At 31.3% G+C, this 12,059-nt stretch overlaps 1 long non-coding RNA gene across 1 annotated transcript; it reads left to right on the forward strand.

Moving 5' to 3' along the window:
* Nucleotides 1–6,373: 6,373 nt before the first annotated feature.
* On the forward strand, nt 6,374–8,331 carry LOC123226496. Its single transcript, XR_006504335.1, has 4 exons — nt 6,374–6,754; nt 7,004–7,078; nt 7,707–7,784; nt 8,169–8,331. It is a non-coding gene; the product is annotated as an uncharacterized LOC123226496 (long non-coding RNA).
* The last annotated feature ends 3,728 nt before the right edge of the window (nt 8,332–12,059 follow it).

Below are 12,059 nucleotides of genomic sequence, written 5' to 3' on the forward strand. Positions count from 1 at the left end.
GTGATGCTGGAGAATATTTCTACAATTACTGTCATAGCCAAAACTGCAATTTTGAGCAGCTCAACTTGTGGCCTCTATGCCAAATATATCATACCAAAATAAGGCAATAATGGCAATTTTGTGTGAATGTATTTGGTTTAGTTTCATAATTATTTTTTATGTTTAATTATTTTGAATTTTGAATTTCAATTATTCTTCTTTCTTGCAGGCATTCCCAAAGGCTTTATTTCATTAGTTACTGCCAACTATGGTCCATCCAAACTATGAAACATGATTGGAACCCATCAGTTACTCCTAGCTAGTGATGAAGGATAACCAAGAAACAATAATCCTAGAGTGTTTAATAGATTGAAGTCATCTCATAGTCAAGTGTATAACGTGAAAAATACTGATAATATTGTTAATGAGGGACAACTAAGAAACAATAACACTAGAGTGCTTAATAGATTGAAGTAATCTTATAATCGAGGATTTAACGTAAAAAATACCATTAATGTTGTAAATCAGGGACAACCGAGAAATAATAATACTGGAGTACTTAATAGATTAAAGTTATCTTATAGTAAAAAATATAGTATGAAAAATACCCTTTTATCAACAATTGATAGAAATTTTGTGAGCAATTCCAAAAAAGGGCAAGTAAGTTTTGGCAATGTTGTCAATATCATAAACTTTTTTTTATTCAAAAGTAGGTTTCTTGTAAAGATTCTTCCTTGTATGTTGATCTTTTTACATTGAATTAATTTATTATCTGATATCTAATTAGCTCAAGGCTGAGTTTGACTTTTATATCTCCCTTGACCTTGAAACCTAGTTGTGATAGATTGATCTGAGTTAAGAATTTAAGTTGCATTATCTACTTTTCAGGCCAAAATTTTTTGATCATATACGAGGTGAGCTTTACAAAAGAGTTGATGGTAGTATAAAATACATACCTCAACCACAATGGATTTCATCTATAGGATTGGGCTTAACTAACTTTCAAGTTTATGATTAGTAGTCTTAGGTCAAAATTGAGAGTCTATAAATTAGATTAATTAGGAACCCTAGTTTTTCTATACATGTATGTTGTATTGGGCATGACAACTAGTTAATGTTTTTGGTATGTTCCTTATGTTCTTTAAGATTGAATCTTCTAGATGATCAACTATATAAACATTTATAAATACCTAGTGTTGTTCAGATTACTTATTGTATTTTTATGAATATTTTCCATTATACCTCAGGATGCTATTTCTCTAAGGTTGAGTGGCCATTAGATTACACTCCTACTTTCATCAAATTGGCCACAATTCATCTCTCCTGCAAATTTGCCTGAAAGCTTTGTAACAATTGTTCAAACATACAACCTTGTATTACTTTTCTCTAGATCCAAGGTGTTGGACCCTAGGTGTATTGATTATGTCAAAACATACAACCTTGTAGAGGCATTCACAAATATTATTTTCTATATTCAAACACTTCGACAAAATCTTGGATAAATTATTGTGGTGGCGTAATCCTAGAGAACTAGTGTACATGGGTAAAATCCCAAAGAATTATTGTAAAAAGATGATATCTTTGCAAGTAAAACTTCAAATAGGTTGCTTGGACATAGGAGGCTTGGAGGAGAAAGCTTCAAAACACTATAAACTATTGAACATTTCTATCTATTTCTCTTTACCTTAAGTTCTATTTATGTGTGCTGTGATAATTTGTTGAATATTGATTTTGTTTGATTACCCTTGTTAAGATTGCTTAAGTGACTGATTTTGATTAAATATTTGTTTGAGAAATTTTACATTTATATGTTTGGTTGAGCTCGTTTATAAATTTGTTCAAAAGTTTGATTTGGTTAAACTTTTTAAATATTCCTATTCACCCCCTTTAGGATTATTAGCCATTTGGGGGTTTTCAATTGGTATCAGAGCTTAGACTCTAAGTTTATAAATTCCAATGAATTTTAGAGTTTAAGATCTTTTAAAAATGGCTAGTGCATCTACCCCTATGTTTGGTGAAGGACATAACATTACTAGACCACCATTGTTTTATGGATTAAACAACACTCAATGGAAAATTAGGATAAAACTTTACATTCAATCAATATATTATAAGTTGTGAAAAATCATTGAAAATGGTGACTTTGTGCCTAAGGACCCTGAACAAATTTGCTTAAGAATAAAGAAGATTCTAATGAGGAAGATGAAAAATTGATGAGTTCAAATACAAGGGCTATGAATATGTTGTTTTGTGCATTGGACTCAACTGAGTTTAATCATGTTTCCTCATGTGATTCAACCTAAGAGGTATGGACTATCCTTCAACCCACTCATGAAGGTATAAGTCAAGTGAAAGAGTCTAAAATGGAGCTTCTCTTCCAAGAGTATAAGTTGTTCAAAATGAAGTCGGAAGAGAATGTAACCAACATGTACAAAAGGTTCTCAAACTTAGTGAATGATCTTAGAGGACTTGAAAAGAAGTTTGAGACCATTGAGCTTGTGAAGAAGATATTTGGTCGTTATCAAAATCATGGGGCATGAAGGTAACTGCCATCGAAGAATCAAAAGACCTAAGCAAAATGGACATGGATGAGCTTATTAGAAGCCTATTAACATTTGAGATGAAAAGAAAGCCCAAGGAGGAGGAGACTAAGCTTAAGAAGAACATTGCTTTAAGAGTAGAAAATGATAGTAATGATTCTTTAATGGATAAGGAAGATATGAGTATTCCTACAAGGAAATTGAATATGTTCCTTTCAAGAAGCAAAAACAAGAACTTCTCCAAAACTAAATATAAGGAAGATAGTGACGATGAAGTTATATGCTATGAACGCAAGAGACCCAATCACATCCTACAAGAGTGTCCTAAACTTATGAAGAGAAGGGAGGATAAGAAATTCAAAAAGAAAGTGTTTACAACCGCTTAGAGCGGGAATGACAATTCAAGTAATGAAAGTGAGTTGGAGCACAAAAGAGTCAATCTATACTTCATGGTAATGAGTGAATCAAAGGAAGAGGGTAATAACTCCAACTCTTATTTTTTTAATGAATTGCAAGAAGCATTTGATTGTGTAATGGATGAGTATAAATGCATGTGTGCTAAAAATAAAACAATTGACATGTATTAAGAATGATTATGAAAATCTCATTTGTAAGCAAGCTAAAATCAACAAAGAATTTGAATTAGTTAAAAATAAAAAAGATTTTAGCATCAAATGAGTTCGAAAAGCTTAGAAGTGAAAATGATGCATTGCTTGAAAAAATGGTTGACTCAAATGAGATTTTAGAAAAATTTAAGATAAGCACAAAAAGATTAGATGAGATGCTTGCATCTCAAAGATGTTCATTATGTAAGAAAGGCCTAGGATATAATGGAAATAATCTTTTCGTCAAAACATATAGGCCATTGAAAAATGATCATTCATTGCATTTAAAATGTAAGTTTGATGTTTTTATTGGTTATAATGTTGGAAACTGTCCAATTAGGAATAACAAACCATTTAAAGTAAAGAAGGTTTGGGTTCCTAAAGGGACATTGAAGACTTATCTTGATGGACCCAAAACCATTTGTGTACCAAAGATAAGAAAACTTGAATTTCTTTGTAGGTGTGCCTTATGACATTGGAATCAAATGTTGGAAAATAAATGACTGTGCAAGGCACATGTTCGGGTAATGGAGATAAAAACACCAAGGTTCTTTGAAAATTATAATTTCTTCAAGATGAGAGCTTAGGATGTCAAGTTAGTATATACATTTTTCTATAAATTCAATAACCATATGAGTTTGAATGTTGGTTGGTTGGTTGTTTGAATATATATTCTTTGATATATTTTTGTTTGAGTGCTCATTAATATGATGTTGATAATATTTGAATGATGCATTTGAATTGATTGAATGATTTCATGTGTATCTTGAGCTATTTTGATTTGATGCATAATTCATTTGTCTCATTGCATTGTTTTTCAACTTAAGATTCTTGAAAAATCATATGTCTCTTTATATAAATGTCTATTCATGATTTTTTGGCCAATCATTTGCTAATGGTTTCTCAAATTTAAGCTTTTTGCACATCATGACTCTTTGAAGATCATGTTCCTTTTACAGTACTCAAACTTATTCTTATGTTGGTTATCATGTTTAGTTGAATATCATATTTTTATTTATTGATGATGATTGATTAAATAGCTTTTGGAATCATAATTTTAAACACTGAGTTGTGATGAATTGATTATAGATTTTTTTTTTTGGATATGTGTTATTTGAATATTGTATGTTTTAGGGATAGATATAAGGGTAAATGGATAATATCTCATCTTGATTCTCTCTTGATCAATTGATTTTAATGCCTTTTATTTATGTTGATTATTTTGAAATTGAATTGATGAACTTGATGTGATATTTGTGGATTAAAATTGAGGTGAATTGTAGCTTGTGGTTGGAAAGAAGTTTGGATGGTATAAATGCATATTTTGAAGTTTTTGTTGTTGATTGAAAAAGGGATTTATAAAAAATAGAGGGGACATTATGCCAAATTTTTTTCAAAATCTTATTATATGAACTTGTTTTTAACAACAAAGCTTAGTAAATATTTTTGTTAAAGTAAAGGGGAACATATAGACATTGACTAAGGGGGAGAAAGTTTTTAAATTGGAATTGTTTTAGCCTTAAATTGAAAATCAAATGAAAAATTGAGCTTTAATTTATCTTTCCTTTATTATTGTTTTTAATTTATGACAAAAAGGGGAAGAGATTGGTTAAGTTTAAAATGGTTATGAAATGAGTTTATAACTTGAAATGGTTTAACTGCAAATTGAATTGTGTTGTTACAGTAAGGGAGAGTTTTTTTCAAGTGAGGGGGAGCTCTAAACTCTTTCAAACTCTTTGAATGACTTTTTCAATACTTAAATTTAAGCTTTGTCATTAATAAAAAAAGAGGAGATTGTTGGACCCCTAAGTGTTTTGGTTATGCCAAAACTAAGTTTAAAGTTGTTAATTTATATTTATTGAGCTAACTAATCCACGACATAAATTTTTTATGACTAAAAGATGGACAAAATATATGTTTTACAACTTTTCAAGCTTGGGACTTCTGTCTCTAAATATGGGACACTCGTCCCTTGTGAGATGCTCAGTCCTTTGCTAGTCTCATGCTCGTCTTTGCAAGTCTAAAACACTTGGAAATTTTTGTCAAATAAACAGGGACACTCGTCCCCCAAATAGGGATGCCCATTTCCATGCCTAGAACACCCATTCCTCTAGCGATCCCTTGCTAGTAGCTTCTTGTCTGAAACTTCTAGAATTAAATTTTAAAGGTGCTAAAAAAGGATGTCCTTCCCTAAAGTGGCACATTTCAAGAATTCGACAGTTAGATGACTATTTTGAAACCACGAAGTCAAAATGTGTAAGAGGACACTCGTCCCTCAAAATAGGAAGCTTGTCTGTTCATGCTTTCAAGGTTAAAGCATCATTATCAAAGTTCAACAAATACGTTATCCTAACCAGTGGTCATTTGAGTCATTCCAACCATCAATGACTATAAATTGAGGACTCTTTGATAGGAATAGATTAGATAATATAATGTAAAAAGTTTAAACTCATATCTTCTCTAATTTCTCATATAAGCTCATAGCTTAAAATTCTTGAGAGATACTTTTGTGCTCAATTTTCTTGTATCAGTCTTATAGAGGCGTTTACAAATATTATTTTTTATATTCAAACACTTGAGCGAAATCTCGGATAAGCTATTGTGGTGAACGCAATTTCAGAAAACTAGTATACATGGGTGAAGTCCCGAAGAACTATTATAAAGAGACGATATCTTTACGAGTAGAATTTCAAGCGAGTTGCTTGAAAAAGTGGACGTAGGGGACTTAAAAGAGAAAACTCCGAACAACTATAAACTATTGAACATTTCTATCTCTTTCTCTTTACTTTGTTTTCGCCTTTTTTATAAGTTGATGATGCTATTTATGTAGGTCATATCTCAGATGTTGTTTCTCTTGGTAGTTGTTTTATGTTTCTATCATAAAGTGCTGTCTTCACAATCACAACCCGGGGAGATTGGGGCAAGCCACTTATAGACATGTATTTTTCATAAGCGGCCCACTTAAAAAATCCTCTGATTGACTTAAATCACGAGTTTTACTATTTTCCTCAATTATATGCACTTTCATTGGCAGTTTTTTTGTTAGGAAGACTCACATGGGTTGTTTACTTATATGGTCTGGTTACTTTTTCTGAATTACTTGTAATGCCAATTAGTAATTTCACCTTTGACTGCAATCCTAGAACCTCATAAAACCCCTGACAGTAGGTTTATACTACAGGAAATGTAAGTGCAGTTGGAAGAAAGTTAAGTTTTTCATTTTTCCTAGATGTGATTGAAACTTTTGGAACATAGACTTCTCTTTTTTGATAAATTTCTCATCTTTGCTGCGATATATTCATTTTATGCCTTGAGTCTTGTTTTTTAATTTTTTTTATTTTCAATAGATAGAAAATGGATTCACTGTCTAGAGTGATAAGAGTTTAAATACTATTGCTGGCCTCTTTTCTATTTGCTTAATTATTGGGACAAATCTCAAATTGTTTTTTTCTTGATGACATTAATTAAATAATAAACCCATAAGAGTGTAGGGCTGTGATTGGATCCTCGATTTTATGATTTTGTGTTATAATTTGATAAACCCATTAATTAAATTTGGCATTGTTTGTGTGGATGCTTTGTGGAGTCTTAAACACTATTGCTGACCTTCTCATACCAGTTTGTGTTATTGTGAGTTGTTGGCTTTTGATAACCTTTTAAATCTTATCGATTGCTCATTCACCATTGTGAAACTTTATTTGAAATAGATATCATGTATGAATTTTGAGTTTTCATATTTATGAGAAGCAACTTATCACAATTCTGAGATAAATTGCACTCCTACTGATAATAATTAGAATTTTATTGTCTGTTTAAGAGTTGGCTTTTATTTCCCATATTTTGTCGAGGTGTATATTTTTATTTGATTTTGTCTTACAGAACTCTAGTCACGAGGCTCTGATTCGTCGTTTTCAGCTAGCATTTTCGTTGCAAAGATCGCTCTCACCGGAGGAGGTAAGCTCTCAAAGTTATGACTCTAATTGCAAACAGCTTTTGATAGATTAGGGTTTGGTTACTAAAATAAAACAGTATAAAGATATATTTATATATGCACAGTGTACATACTGTTTCGTAAGCAAAATGGCTGTAAATAATTTTTCTTGCAAATATCCTCATACTTTTCTAAAACAGATGAGAATCAATGGTATCATAAATAAAATTGAATGCTCATAAATTATTCGGATGTACCAATCAATTAGAACATACGTGCAAAATCTCCATTATGACCACCTGCATACAGCAATGCATTTTTTTGGGAACTGAACGCCAATCATGATCATGTTGCTTGATTAAATAATTAAATTCTTTATTTTAATTGAAAACCAAATGAAAATAAGAATAAAAAGAAAACGAACAAATCAATCAATCTAATCGAGAAAATAATCAATCTATACTAGTATGAATTAGAATTTGAAAAAATAGGATTATTGCTTGCTACTGATCTTTTGGTGAACCTACGTTTTGAAGCAATTTATTGGTTGATACTTGGTTCAGCTATAAGTGTTTAGCTCTGTTTTAGCAATGTCTAACTTAGAGATAGTACATGAGATATCAGTTATGGCAAATTTTCTGTTCTTTGCAGCATTGTGATTGAATCCTTACCATTCAGAGAATCGTGCACCAGTTCTCTCTTCAAGATATTAAAGGACTTCTTTTACAGGTCATTTAAGGCATACATCTATACCTACTAATCAGAGGCTTAAGCATGCAAATGATCAAATCTTGGTGCAAATAAAAAACAAGTATAAACTCTGGTAATCAATAGATTTGGGACATAATTCACTTCTAACATTGTTGAAGCCAATAAATCTCAAGGAGAAATCAGGAAAGCCAAAACCAATAGTATATTCAAGAATTCAATGCATTTAAAAGTATTGGATGTTTTAAGGTTTATGTATATAGGTGTTGAGATATCGGTATATTCAGAAAGTAATTTGTCAAAATTAGCCGGTACTTGAATTGCACTTTTACCATTACTGAATAATGATATATTTTATTGATATATCAACTTTCATCTCAAGTCCTGTTTGCACTATTATTTCAGGGTCACTCCTACCATCATCTCGCAGGTCCCTCTTCACCTTGGCAACTTCTATAGTTCTATTTTCGTCCAAAGCTTATAATATTCTTCCTCTTGTTAAGTGTACCAGAGAGACACTCACAGAGAAAAACGTAAGTGGCTACTGTTGATGAATTTTAACCTGTGCTTATTTACGAGGTGTCAAAAGAGAGATTTTTAATTTAAAAATTTGAAAATTTAGAAAAATTAAAACTAAATCCTTATTTGCTTCTCATATTTAGAGGTATTATATAATAATTTTGTAAAGAAATTTGTTTTTCCTTAAATCAAATAGGTTGTACCGAGGAAACCCATGGAGTGTGAGTCTACTTTTCTTAAAATATTAATACCTTATTACAGTTTAATACACCCTAAAATTGATTATTTTAATTTAATATATTTATGTGAATTTAATATCAAACATTTTCGCATATAAATAATATTATATCATTGAATTTATTATATTAGTATTATATATTTTTTTTTTTGAGTTTTCATATTTTATAAATTTTATAATTAATCTATTTATAATTGAAATGTATCCAATATTACTTCTTTAATATGATAATTTATTGCAATGTTAAATAAATAGTGTAAGCATTGAGTTTAATTTAGAAATTTAAACATAATAATGTATTTGTAAATAAAGTTAAAATGGCAGGTATATTAGACATTTTCTCATTAATAATAAATTTTTTGGATTAAATCACGATAGTTTAGGTAATAATTTAGTATGATATAAAGTAACTAGGACCAAAAATAATTTCCTATTTTTATGAAAGCCCAGGGAGCATTACCCACTTTGGGCTTGAATTACCTTCATCTGTAATCTTTCAAGATCCTTCTATAATAACTAAAGGTGGGGGGCCTAACTTCTTTAAGGATACCGTATGAAGGTTTTAAATTGTTTTTTTTTTTTCTTATAATGCCCCATTAATTCCAAAATATTTAAAGGAAAAAAAAAAACATTCTATTGCCTTTACTTGTACTATTTATCATGACTCCTAAACCCAATTTTTAGATATTTAAATTAAAACATCATAAAAAGTATATAAATAAATACTATACATCTAAAAAAATTATCCCAAATTTTCCATCCAAGTGACACTATTGGATACCGATCCACCCATGACGGGTCGACCTGACCCGAATTGATTAATTGCCAAGGGATAGTTATTGGCGATTATTATTGATAGTTGGACTCTTATATAAAGTCCTAACTGCCTCCCAAAGCAAATAAGAATAACGCCATTTTTTACAAAGATGAACTCTCCTCTCCTGCCAAAACTAATGCACAGTAAATTCATATCCCAAATGAAAATCAGTACGTGGGCAAATAGCGTCATGGAAATAGACTAACGTCAACACCTCGCATAGAATTCAAAGACGCTTCATCAAAAACAGAAACAGGTACGCAAATTCGTATTTACAAATTTCACAGATTTTGATCCTAACATGTTTAATTATTTCTAACATTGATATCAGAGCCTAGGATACGTATTTGTTATGTTTTTTTGTGATTCATATTGCGTATATTGTGAAATTAAAATCTGCATGTTGAATTTCATTTTCAAAATTCGTTTTTGGACACGAATTTAATTCGGCTAAAATTGCATGAAATTGGTGTTGGGAAACATGTTGGATGTATGCTAGGAATGATATTACATGTTTTAAATTGAAAAACGACTCGAATTAATGCCGAAATCGATGAAAATTGACCCAAATCTGAGACCCAAGGCGTCTTTTGCTTTGTCGCCATTTTGACGGATTCCGGCGCCATCGACACCAGAAATTGGAACGAATAGGCTCAACGTCCACAGGGATACAAAAGCCCCATGTTATCGTCGTTAGAAAACCGTCGGAAAACAACCAATTAAAAGCACATCACTTTTAGGGTTCATAGCGTGATTCCGGGTCGCAATCAGGTTGGGAAAACTCGATTACCTGACCCGATTGGTCAAACTCGATGGTCAACGGGTCAACCCGTTTAGTCAATCAGATCGACCCAACTCGGATTCTGACCCATGGGTAACTCGATCAACTGTTGATCGGTCAATGGTCAAATAGTTGACCAGTCAATGATAAACATTTAACCGCGCGTGATGACTAGTTTTGGCACGTGAAATGAGTTATGACGACACATTTGACTCATCTTGGCTCATGAATGCGCGTGTAGACATATATACAATGCGTGGAGGTGCGTGCGATATCGACTTGGTGCATGAAGGGGCGTATGAGCTTATTAGGGTGCATGATAGCACGTGAAACTTGTTTTCTGATCCTTAGATGTTGTGTAGTGCTCGAATTTGTATATGAGATGTGTTCTATGGGTCTTACGGCGTATAACTCATCTAATATTTGTAATGATTTAGATGATGAGATAGATAAAAACCCCTTATATGAAGAGTTATATGATACATTTGAAGAGATGAATGAAAAACTTGTTCTTTGCATGTCTAAAAATGCAACCCTTAAAAAGAAAAATTTTAACTTGGAAAAGGAAAATGAGTGCTTAAAGAAAGAAAATGAAACTCTTAACCAAAAAATCTCTAAGCTTAAAAGAAAAGAAAAGGAAGAAAACAAGTGTTCCATTTTTGAAAAAGAAAAACAAAAGTTTGAAAATGATCTTCGCATGGCTAAAAAGGAAAAAGAAATTATAGAAAATGAAATTGAAGTTTTAAAAAGGGGAGCAAAAGATTTAAGTGAAATAGTTTTAAAATTTAAAAATGGAAAAGATATTTTTGATAAAATGCTTGGTGTACAGAGAGGAGTCTTAAACAAAAGAGGATTTCGTTATAAACCTTTTATCAAGACAAAATACTTAAAAAATTATTTTGTTAAAGCCTCAACTTCAAGTGAATTAAATATAACTTGCAATTATTGTGGAAATAAAGGTCATATCTCATCATCTTGCCCAATTCAAAAGAAACATCATATGGGCACTAAGAAAGTATGGGTTCCTAAGGGAATAAAAACTAACCATCAAGGACCCAACATGATTTGGGTATCTAAGACAAATTCTTGAATCTCCCATTGTGTTTAGGAACCGAAAAACAAAAGGAAGAAAAGCAAATGGTTCCTCGATAGTGTTTGCTCAAGACACATGACTGGAGATATTTCACTTTTCTCGACAATAAGCAAGAAAGATGGAGGACATGTCACCTTTGGAGACAATGCGAAGGGTAAAATTATTGGCATTGGAGATATTGGTAACAACTATCATATTATCATTGAAAATGTTCTTTTGGTAGATAGTCTTAAGCATAATCTCCTTAGCATTAGTTAACTATGTGATAAAGGATTTAAAGTCATTTTTGAGCCAAATAGTTGCATTATAGAAAATATGAATGATGGAAAAACAAGTTGTGTAGGAAATAGAGATGGAAATGTTTACACTATAGATGTAGAAAATGCATCTCATGAAAATCTATGTTTCTCCGCATTGCATAAAAATAGTTGGTTGTGGCATAGAAAATTAGGTCATGCTAGCATAGACTTGATTTAAAAAATCTTCAAGAAAGAGCTTGTAAAAGGTCTTCCGAAAATAGATTTTGTTAAAGATAAAATTTGTGATGCATGTCAATTTGGTAAACAAACAAAAAATTCTTTTAAAAGTAAAACTCATATTTCTACATCTAGAACTTTACTACTTCTTCATATTGATCTTTTTGGTCCTTCAAGAACCGCAAGCCTAAGTGGAAAACATTATGCTTTTGTTATTGTTAATGATTTTTTAAGATTCACTTGGGTACTTTTTTGTAACCTCTCCTAACCACTAGGTGTATTACAGAAAAACGACAAGAGTTCCCCTATTTTAGAGGGCCCAGGGAATTTTTTTTTTCTATTATGCGTTGTAACACTCCTAATTAATAATTC

This window comes from Mangifera indica, chromosome 9 (assembly GCF_011075055.1).
Source record: "Mangifera indica cultivar Alphonso chromosome 9, CATAS_Mindica_2.1, whole genome shotgun sequence".
Taxonomy (NCBI): Eukaryota; Viridiplantae; Streptophyta; class Magnoliopsida; order Sapindales; family Anacardiaceae; genus Mangifera; species Mangifera indica.